This window comes from Cnephaeus nilssonii (genome assembly GCF_951640355.1).
Source record: "Cnephaeus nilssonii genome assembly, chromosome: 11".
Classification (NCBI taxonomy): domain Eukaryota; kingdom Metazoa; phylum Chordata; class Mammalia; order Chiroptera; family Vespertilionidae; genus Cnephaeus; species Cnephaeus nilssonii.
In genome coordinates, this window is record NC_137082.1 from 72,741,394 (window position 1) to 72,751,309 (window position 9,916).

A 9,916-nucleotide genomic window follows, 5' to 3' on the forward strand; every position below is an offset into this window, starting at 1 on the left:
GATGTCTTGGACTGGCCCATGTGACCCTTTTTAACAATTAGTGCTATGTTGCTGTTAGAAGGAAAAGTTCTGACTCATGGAGAGGAGTCTGTTTTTACCCTCAGTTTGCTTTTTCCCAGGGCCTGCTCTCCCTGGCCATTTCTGTTCGGTCTATGTGTGTGCTTCTGATGTTTAAGGCTGAGACTGCTTCTCATAGACCTCTGTTCCCAAACCCTAACCTCATCCCTGTTCCTTTCCTCTCCATAGTACACAAATGAAAGCAGATTCCTCCAGCTCAATTCCTTAAGCTCATAATTATGTATATTTGGCGAGTGCTTACACTTTGTCAGGGACTGTGCTAAGTGCTTTCATCAATTAATTCATTTTGTTTTCAAAAGAGTTCTATTCACTTATTCTCTCATTTACATGTTTATGTAGTCCAGAAATATTACTTGAGCATCTATTATAGGTTGACTCTACGCTGAATGCTGTGATGTCACTAGGAAGAAGATGGATGGAAGTCCTTCCCTCTTAGAGCTTGGAGTCTAGCATGGAAGAAAGGAAATGATCTGGTGACCATGAATTAAGAAGATAATTTCAGATAGAGCAAATGTTATAAATGAATCAAAGACAGAACCGTGGTAGAGATATGAGTGGATGCTGTGGTCAGGATCTGCAGCAGTGGAAGAAGGAGGCTCTTCCACTTCACATCACAATGGCCCAGAATTAGTCATGTGATCACACCTAATCACAAGCAGGCTGGAAAGTTTCCTGGGTGACTCAGAAGAGGAACATGAAAAAGGATTTGGTAAACTCTATATATAAGCATCATTTCTGACATTTGAACCAAGACCCTAAAGACGAGATGGAAGAGTTTTCAAGAGAGAAAGAATCCCATATGGAAAGGCTGTATGGGGGAAACTGGGGTAAATACATCTTGGCCCATTTGATGACTAAAAGGGTGTCACTATGTATGGTGCATAATGAACAAGGCACTGTGAGATGAATGGGGAGAGGTTGGCAGGAACCAGGCCATTTAGGATTTGGTAGGTTCCGAGACCTGTGAGAGACATCAAGAGGTTTTAAGCCAAGGAATGCCATGATCATTTTTAGAAGCTCACCCTAATTGCAGAGTGGAAAATGGTCTGTAGGGGAACAGTGGGGGCAGAGAGAGAACTTGTTAGGTTGTTACAGAGTGCTAGAAAAGAGATGATGGCTCTGAACAGCTAGTAGTGTCAGAGATTGTATTTTCTGACCACAAAAGTAACAAAGTGGGTGTTATAAACTGTAATCTGCTCCTGTTAAGTTCAAATACTTATTTACCTCACACTCAAGTAATTGGTTGTTTAGTGTATAGTTCTTCTGTGTATAATACCATATTGATTCGTGTCTGTTTTCTAAGCACAAGCATCCATCACCAAGCTTCTAAAGAAGAGGCACAGGAGGAGGGAAAGGGACACTAGCATGGGAGAAGCCAAGAGAAATTCACCGAGAGTGCAGGGCTCTGCCAGGGTTTTGAAGGATGGAGAAGACCCGGGAACCATGGAAAGAATGGAGCTCCAGAGACAGTAGTCTGCTTTCCTGCCCAGGAAGTAGCCTTATGTGAGTTACTTTAAACTTTTGGGACTTTGCAGGGAGGTTTTGAAACTCTAGTTAAAAGGGTGAAGACTAAATCCAGGCTTCACCACTACAAGTTGTATGAGCTGGGAAAAGATGTCTCTCAGCTTCAGTTCCTCATTTGTAAAACACCAAGTGTGTTAGTCAGTTTGGCTGAAGTAACAAACATCCCCCATCTCTAAGATCTCATTGACTTACAACAAACTTTTGTCACTCAGCTGTAGGTTGATTGCTATGGCTCTGCTCCCTGTGCTTTCTCCTTCCAGAACCCAGGCTGTGAGCCTCCCATATCGCATGCTGTTCCTGGGGCAGAAAGCAGAAAGCTGCAAGACTCTTAGAACTTCTGGGACATGGCAAACAGCACATCTGTTCTCTTCCATTGACCCAAGAAAGTCACATGGCCCAATCCATGTAATGTCCCGGTGAAGCTCCCTTTCTTTTTCTATGCTGGGGTATGAAGATTTTAGCTGTTGTCTGAACTTTCGTGAAATCCAATTATGACCAACTTGAATTTCAGATACTTCCAGTTTTTTTTACTTTGAGTGTGTTTCCTGGACTCTATAATGTTCAATTTTTCTCTAGTTACAAAGTTGCCAAGGTTTTGTCTCAATGGAGAATGACTATTTAAATGTTTATATCCCACATTCTCACCCACGGGCTTCTCTCTCTCTCTCTCTCTCTCTCTCTCTCTAATTGATAGTCTTTATTTTGAAAGCAGTTTTAGGTTTATAGAAAAATTGAGATTTATAGAAAGGACATAGAGTTCTCATAGACTCCTCTCTCCTATCATGCAGCAAAATCTGTTGTACATCTCTTACAATTGATAAACCAATATAAAATTATTGTTGTTGTTGTTGTTATTAAAACCTATAGTTTACATGTGGGTTCACTCTTTGTATTGTTCATTCTATGGGTTTTGAAAAATGTATAATGTCATGTATCCACTGCTACAGTATCACACAGAGGAGTTCCACTCCCTAAACTCCCCAGTGCCCCACCTATTCATCCCACCCCTCCTCAAACCTATGGCAACCACGGACCTCTTACTGTCTCCATAGTGTTGTCATTTCTCTAATGTCACGTAGTTGGATCAGACAGTATGTAGCCTTTTCAATGTCTCTTTCTTATTCCCTTTCTCCAAATCTTCATGTCCCTTCTATCATCTCAACACACATACACACACACACACACACACACACACACGCACACGCACACGCACACACACACACACCACATACAGACATACTGTTCTCCTAAAGAGAAATAGAGAGAAGTTGATAAAAATCCACATTTAACTTGGCTCACAAAATCATTAACTACGAAAGGACATTTGGGGGATCATTCCCCCCAATCCCCTGCCTTCGTATTAGCAAATCAGCTCTGACTTTTCACCCAGCTCAGGAGAGCCAGGCCTCTCCTTCCGGATCAGTCTGCTCACTTATTTTCCCCAAAGCAAGGGCCTCTACCGTGTCTGAGCAGTAATTACCCTGTGTCTGTTATGCTGCTTTCAAATTATTTTTCCCACCTTCAGAGCCATCGCCTCCCACTTCTTATCTGTACTGTGATCTTCTACAGGGCGCAGGGGACCTGTCTCTTGACTTACATTTCTGCTTCTGATGTTAAAAAGTTCCCTTGAACTTGCATTTACAGACACCAACCAGAAAAGCCCCAGTGTCTTCCCATCAGCTGACACATCCTGGGGGCAGGGTGTTCGCAATTACAGCCACGCTGGCTGCGGGATCAGAGAGCTGCTGAGGCCTGGCAAGGCCGGCCCGAAGAGCATCTTTGATGAGTGACAGGGTCATTATTATGAATGCTATGCGGATACAGGTAAAGGCCTGTGGCAGGAGCGCTTTTCTCCCTTTATCTTGTCTAAGCTGTAAAGACAGACATACACATACATACATACATATATGCATAGACTAGCAGGCCTGGCCAGGGAGCGGGGGAGTGAGGTGAAACCCAGGATTTCTCACAATGCTGGGATGATCCTTCCACAGAGCTCTGTCTCCTCACAGTCCTCTTTCTCTCTACTGGCTGTCCTCACTCAGGTGGCATGCATGCAGCTTAATCCTAAATTAGAGAGCTGATTTCCTATTTCCCCAGCTTTATGGTTCCAGCATTCCTCCTTCCCATTTATATCTTTGTTGAGATGCAGAATTTCTCTCTATGGAGATATTTTCTGCCACTTTTATTTCTTGCAGGACAATAAGAAATACCTAATAGTGATCCCAGCTTCTTGTATCAGAATGGTGCTTCTCTGGGGAAACTGCTTTCTCTAGTTCCTCCACCGAGTGTCGATATTCTATGCTGCAGAGAGTTGATAATCATTCCTCAGGTGTATTTGGTAAATCCATGTCCCCGAGGGTGGGCCTAGTATCCCCCGAAGGAGGGACACACAAACAGGGCTAATCATCTAGGCACCAGGCTATGTTAATGTAGAAAATTCCACCTTAGGAGGCATGGCAAGGGACCTCCCAGTCTCTCCACATTGGCTTCAGACTTTGAGGAAACTTGATGTCTTTAGGGTGGTCCAGGGGTTCAGGGGTTCAAGATAGCATCCTTGATGGGAGGTGTGATGGGAACTGGGAAGAGGCTGGTCTGCTGAACTCTGTAAGCTGAAGGTGGGAAGTCTTCTTCACGTGTAAGTGAGCCTTTCTGGTAATTGCTTGCCTGTTCCTTCCTTTCAGTTGACCTAAGGGCTCTAAAAAGACACATTGGGATCTTAGAAGCTTGTCTCAAAATCACGGCTGAATCCTCGGAAGGACCTTGCCTCATCATTTCAGGGGTGCAGTAAACATATCTCCCAAGATAGTGGGAGTGGCAAGGAATGTTCTATACTTCTTGCTTTTAAAACATAAATCATATTTTAAGATAGTCACAATATGCCCACCATGTTCTTCTGAACCTTACAACATCCTTCTAAAGTGACTGTCATCCAGTAAAATAGTAGTCACGTTTTCAGGCTAATTTAAATTGGCTAATTGAAATAAGCAAATATTGTAGAAAAATTAATTGTACTGGACAAAAAGCTGTTCCTAAAGTGTTAACTAAAATTTTTATTGGTAGTTCATCTCATGGTAAAATTGCGTAACATGTAATGAACCTAAAGCAGTCATATTTTAGTGCAAACAATTAAAATTTAAAAGCTATCAAGACTACATCATAAAATTTCCAAAAGCCTCCTAATATTTAAATAAAAAAGGGGGGGATAATAGAAGAATATCATGTAAGGAAAAATATCCTGTAAGTAAATTACATCTAGAAAATTTTTGCTTTAGAAAATTAACTTTCGTTTGTAATGCTAACAGTAAGACACCCATGTAAAACATACATTGTGTCAAAACAAGCTAAAGGAAAATCATTTGGGCAAAAAATGAAAAGGGATCGCAAGTCAAATTTATAGAAAAGATTCCTTTATTAACTTTTGGTTGAGAATATGTTTGTATATTTTCAGAAAACAACTCTGAGACCATGTGGATTCCTGCAACAGAGAGGAGTTGACAGGACTGCTCCAGCCATGAAGACAGAAGAGAAACAGTCCAGAGATGGAAGATGCTGATGACGCCTTGCCATACTAGCAGTCAGCAGCTGTGCGTCACTGCAGGTTTCCCAGGACCAAACCAGAGAGGGTCGGACCTGCATGACCACCATTTGTCCACCATCCAGAAGTGAAATATCATTGCTGACATGTACACATAAGGAACTGTTTGACATTGAAATTGGGACTCAAAAGAACTGTTGGCTCAGAAAGAAACTACAGACTGATTCATTTGCCTCTCAGCATAACCATTATTGCTTGTCTCATTTTCGGTTCTTATATGTGTATTTCTAGTAGCACATGATCTCACTCATCTAGGGGAAATGATGAACAACATAGACTGATGAACAAGAACAGACCTGGAGACAAGGAAGCATAGATCAGACTGTTGGACCTCAGAGGGAAGGTAGGGGAGGGTGGGGTTAAGGGGGAGAAATCAACCAAAGGACTTGTGTGCATGCATATGAGCCTAACCAGTGGTCACGGACAACAGAGGGGTGGAGGCATGCGTGGGGTGGGGTTTGGGATGGGAATGGGGGAATGAGGACAGATATGTCATACCTTAATCAATAAAAAATTTTTTAAAATAATAAAAAAATAAAGTGACCGTCATCTTGCTTTTATTTTACAGGTGAGGAAACCCAACATTTCAGACAGTGTATTCCAACTCCCCACCCTGCATTACACTCTCTATCCCTCTATTTTTGGCTATCCTTGGAGGATCTACACTGCCTCTCGAAAGAGGATGCTGAACATTTTTGCTACATTTCTACAACGTGCAAAGCACCTTTGCATAATTGGTCAAGCTAGGTGGTTGAAATAAAGCAAGACAGAGTTTGTTTTTTCCTTCTTCTTTTAAAACTATTTTAAGAGCAAGACACTGTAGTCCACAGGGCTTATGTGATTTGAAAATCACATGCCAATAGATGGAGAAGCTGGGACTCAAAATATTCCAATTTGCTTTATTTTGGCCCAATTCAGAGCAGAGCCAGGTATGGAAATGTTCAGGATTGGGAACATCATCTAGCCACACAGATTGGAATACCTAGGGACCTTCCCCCACTGCTGAACACCCAGGGTGCTGTCGACCTAACTCAGGGCTTTCTGTGTGTTTGGCGCATTGCCACCCTGTTCTGGTAGTAACCACGAGGACTCATATAAATGTGCAAATATCTCAGTATATCAATTAATAGGCTCTGTCCAAAAGCCCACGGAATGTGGGAAATTGCCACAATTGGTCCTGTACCTGCTTCACCAGCTCCCAGAAAACCAAGGGAAGCATTTGATAATCTTTCTGCTTCAAGGACTCTAATGATTGTTCAGTCCCCGCAGGCTACCAACAGACCACAACATTTGACAACTCCTGAAGCTAGAGCACAGAAGAGGTGTTTACATCTGAGGACTGGGCTAGTTTTAAGAGAAGGAATTACCTGCTCAGAATGGATTCAGAAAGAAGCCCTCTCACAGGTTGCGTGAGGACAAGCTGAGGAAACTTAAGCCATAGCTGTTTGGATTCATAACTGTATTCCAAAGCAAATGTTTCTCAGGGGCTGGGATTTATCCAGCATCTGTCACATACTTGGGGCGTGACACGGAAGAATGTACTTCCCCTCCCTGAACCACGGGTCCTCATCTATAAAGGGAGCTTGGAATTCTAAGGTCCCCAATCTCACATCTTAAATGGGGTCAGTTGGGAATCCAGCAGCTCAGGCTGCCTGGATGGGACAGGGCTGGTGTTGGTTGATGAGAAAGGGGCATGGTAACCAGGACTTGAGCCAGTCTGGAAAGAAAGTCTAAAGAGGTCTGATCTGGAGGCTGAAGAGGACAGCAGGGGTCTCCTAGGAGTGGCAGTCAAGCTAGGTCAGGCTCTGGGCAGGCTGCCCGGTTTGAGGAATGGCATCAATGTGTGGCAAGAGGCCGCTAAGGCTGGACAGGTGTCAGGGCCCAAGCCAAGTGGGCTCGAGGTCAGGATGGGATGTCAGTTCTAAACAAGGTGCCTGAGTGCAAAGCAGGCCTGAGTCAAAACCCACTCCCCACCACATAGAATGACTGCCTGGGTGGCCATGGACAGACCTGCTCCGGGTGCAGGGGACCCTGAGTTTAGCACAGCAAGAGCAATTTGAGGCTCACCTGCCTTCTCAGAGCAATGATGGGACTATTTTTGCTGGAGGACTAGAGAAGCTGGCCAGACACCTTTAGAGCTGAAATATGGTATTTCCATTTTAATATAAATAAAAATAGTAATGGCCAACACATATGAAGTGCTACATTATTCTAAGTACTTCTCATGCATGAACCCATCATTAGGCTAGGTTTAGAGATTTTTCTTATTAATCACTATGGTAGCAATCAAAAAGAAGTATTTATTTATTTATTTATTTATTTATTTATTTATTTATTTAGTGCCAAGATCAAACATGATATCTATCCCTTTAACTATGACCTATGCCACCATCAAAGATTCCGGGCAAAAATATAGGGAATGTCAAATGGAAACCTGTTCAGACCGAAGACTCTTGGGAAATGGAGGTCCTTTAAATGACCCCCATCAGTGTGGATTTCATTGCCAGACCTTCCTTTTCCAGTCATCACTGTGTCTTTCCAGCCCAGATTTCATGCCTCCAAGCTGGAGGTGACCCCAGGCACTAGTTCTAACCTCTCTCACATAGTCACATAATAATCTTGGGGGCCAGGTCTTCCAAGAACATAGTGTTCTTCATGCCTTAACTGTGAGGCATAGATATCTCCCTAGTTGAAGAGGGATAAGATAGGAATGTTCATGGGCAAGATACTCAGTTGTGCAAAAATGTAACTTTATTAGTTTCATTATTACTAAAATTAGCTTAACTCTTTAGTCTCCATTTCCACTTGGCAGGAGATTTAATCTTGCTAACCCAAAGTAATTCCTCAATCCCATTTTAAAGTTTAGTTTATCTTATGTAAATACTTACATTCATAGTGTTATTCCTGACCTTTCTTACCTTCACACAATGGTTATTCTAACTTCCTGATGAGTTTACTTTTATTGTTGTTGTATCCTTTTAAAAATTCAAAATTACTTTATTGGTCTAAAGTTATTGCTGTGTAACTTATAAAAAGTAAAATTTACCATTTTTAGTGTATGGTTTGTCAATTTCTACACAATAGCCTGTTGGGGTTTTGATTGAGATGGTGTTGAATCTATAGATTAATTTTGGGATAATTATCATAATGATATTGAATTTTTAAATCCATGAACATGGTATAGTTCTCATTTTATTTAGGGCTTCTGTAATATCTCTCAATATTGTATTGTGGTTTTAATTTTAGAGGTCTTGTGCTTATTTTGTTAAATTTTCCCTACAACTTTCACATTTCAAGGTGCTATTGTAAATGGTATTGTATTTTTAATTTCACATTTAAATTGTTCCTTTAAGATATATAGACATAAAATTTATTTTTGAATGTTGAATTTGTATTCTGTGACCTTGTTGGATTCATTCGTTAATCTTAATAACATTTTAGTAGGTTCCTTAGGATATTCTATGTGCATGATTATGCTGTATGAAAATACAGTTTCAATTCTTTAAAATCTGCATGCCTTTTATTTTACTTCCAGAATAGTATTGAAATTATGAGAGATGATATTCTTGCCTTGGTACATAGGGATTAAGAATTCAGTCTTTCATCCTTGAGTGTGATATTAGTTATAGAATTTTCATAGATAATCTTTATAACATTGAGGCAATTTTATTTTATTCCTAGATTTCTGAAAATTTCTATCATAAAAAGGTCACATGTATGAACACATGTGTATACTCAAATATGACTTGTGCTTTTACTCTTTATTTTGGTTATATAGTTAAATACAGTGAATAATTTTTAAATGATAAGCCAGCCACTAATCCTTGGGATAAACCCCACTTTGTCATAATTTGCTACCTTTTTATACATAGGTGGATTATAATTTGCTAAGAATTAAGGATTTTTGTGCCTTTGCTCATAAGGTATATTGATCTGAAGATTGCTTTTCTTGTAATATCTTTGTCTGGTTTGAGAATAATATCTTTGCCTGGTTTGAAATTGGCCTCATGAAATAATTTGAAAAATCTTCCTCCATACTCTCTTTTTAAAAGACTTTGTGTAGGTTTATTATTTATTTAATTAACTAGAGGCCCAGTGCATGATTGAATCATGCACGTGTAGGGTCCCCTACACGCTTTCGCTTTCTATCGCGGGGGAGCTGGGTGCCTGTCCGCTGGTGCACCAGGCCTTTCAGAAGCCTCCGGCTCGGTGGAGGCTTCCAAAAGGCCTGGTGCTGGAGCAGACAGGCACCCAGCTCCCCCGCTTTTGATGGTCCACAGCGGGACATGAGCTCGCTGCCCCAAAGGCCCCTTCTGTTCCACAGCACAGCCATGGCGCAGACGCTGAGGCTGCCGTTGGCAACGCGAGCTCACTGTCCCGCTGGCCCAATCGGCTACCCCGGCCACCCCAAGTCCCGCCCCCCTGCGTCTCCCGCTGGCCCAATCGTGGCCGTAGCAGAGTGATGGTAATTTACATATTACCATTTTATTAGGTAGGATGTTTAATGGAATTGAACAATGAAGATTTCTTGGCTTAGAATATATTTTGTGAGGATGTTTTTAATTAAGAATAATTTAATTTATTCTTCTGCCCTAGCTGGTTTGGCTTAGAGTGTCAGCCTGCGGTCTGAAATGTCTCAGTTTGATTCCAGTCAAGGGCACATGCCCGGGTTGCGGGCTTGATCCCCAGTAGGGCGTGTACAGGAGGCCACCGATC

General features: G+C 41.7%; 1 long non-coding RNA gene across 1 annotated transcript; it reads left to right on the plus strand.

Moving 5' to 3' along the window:
* The first annotated feature begins 473 nt into the window (after positions 1-473).
* LOC307107813 lies at positions 474-5,250 on the plus strand. The gene is made up of 3 exons (XR_013814260.1): positions 474-1,581; positions 1,863-2,048; positions 5,054-5,250. It is a non-coding gene; the product is annotated as an uncharacterized lncRNA (long non-coding RNA).
* Positions 5,251-9,916: the final 4,666 nt, after the last annotated feature.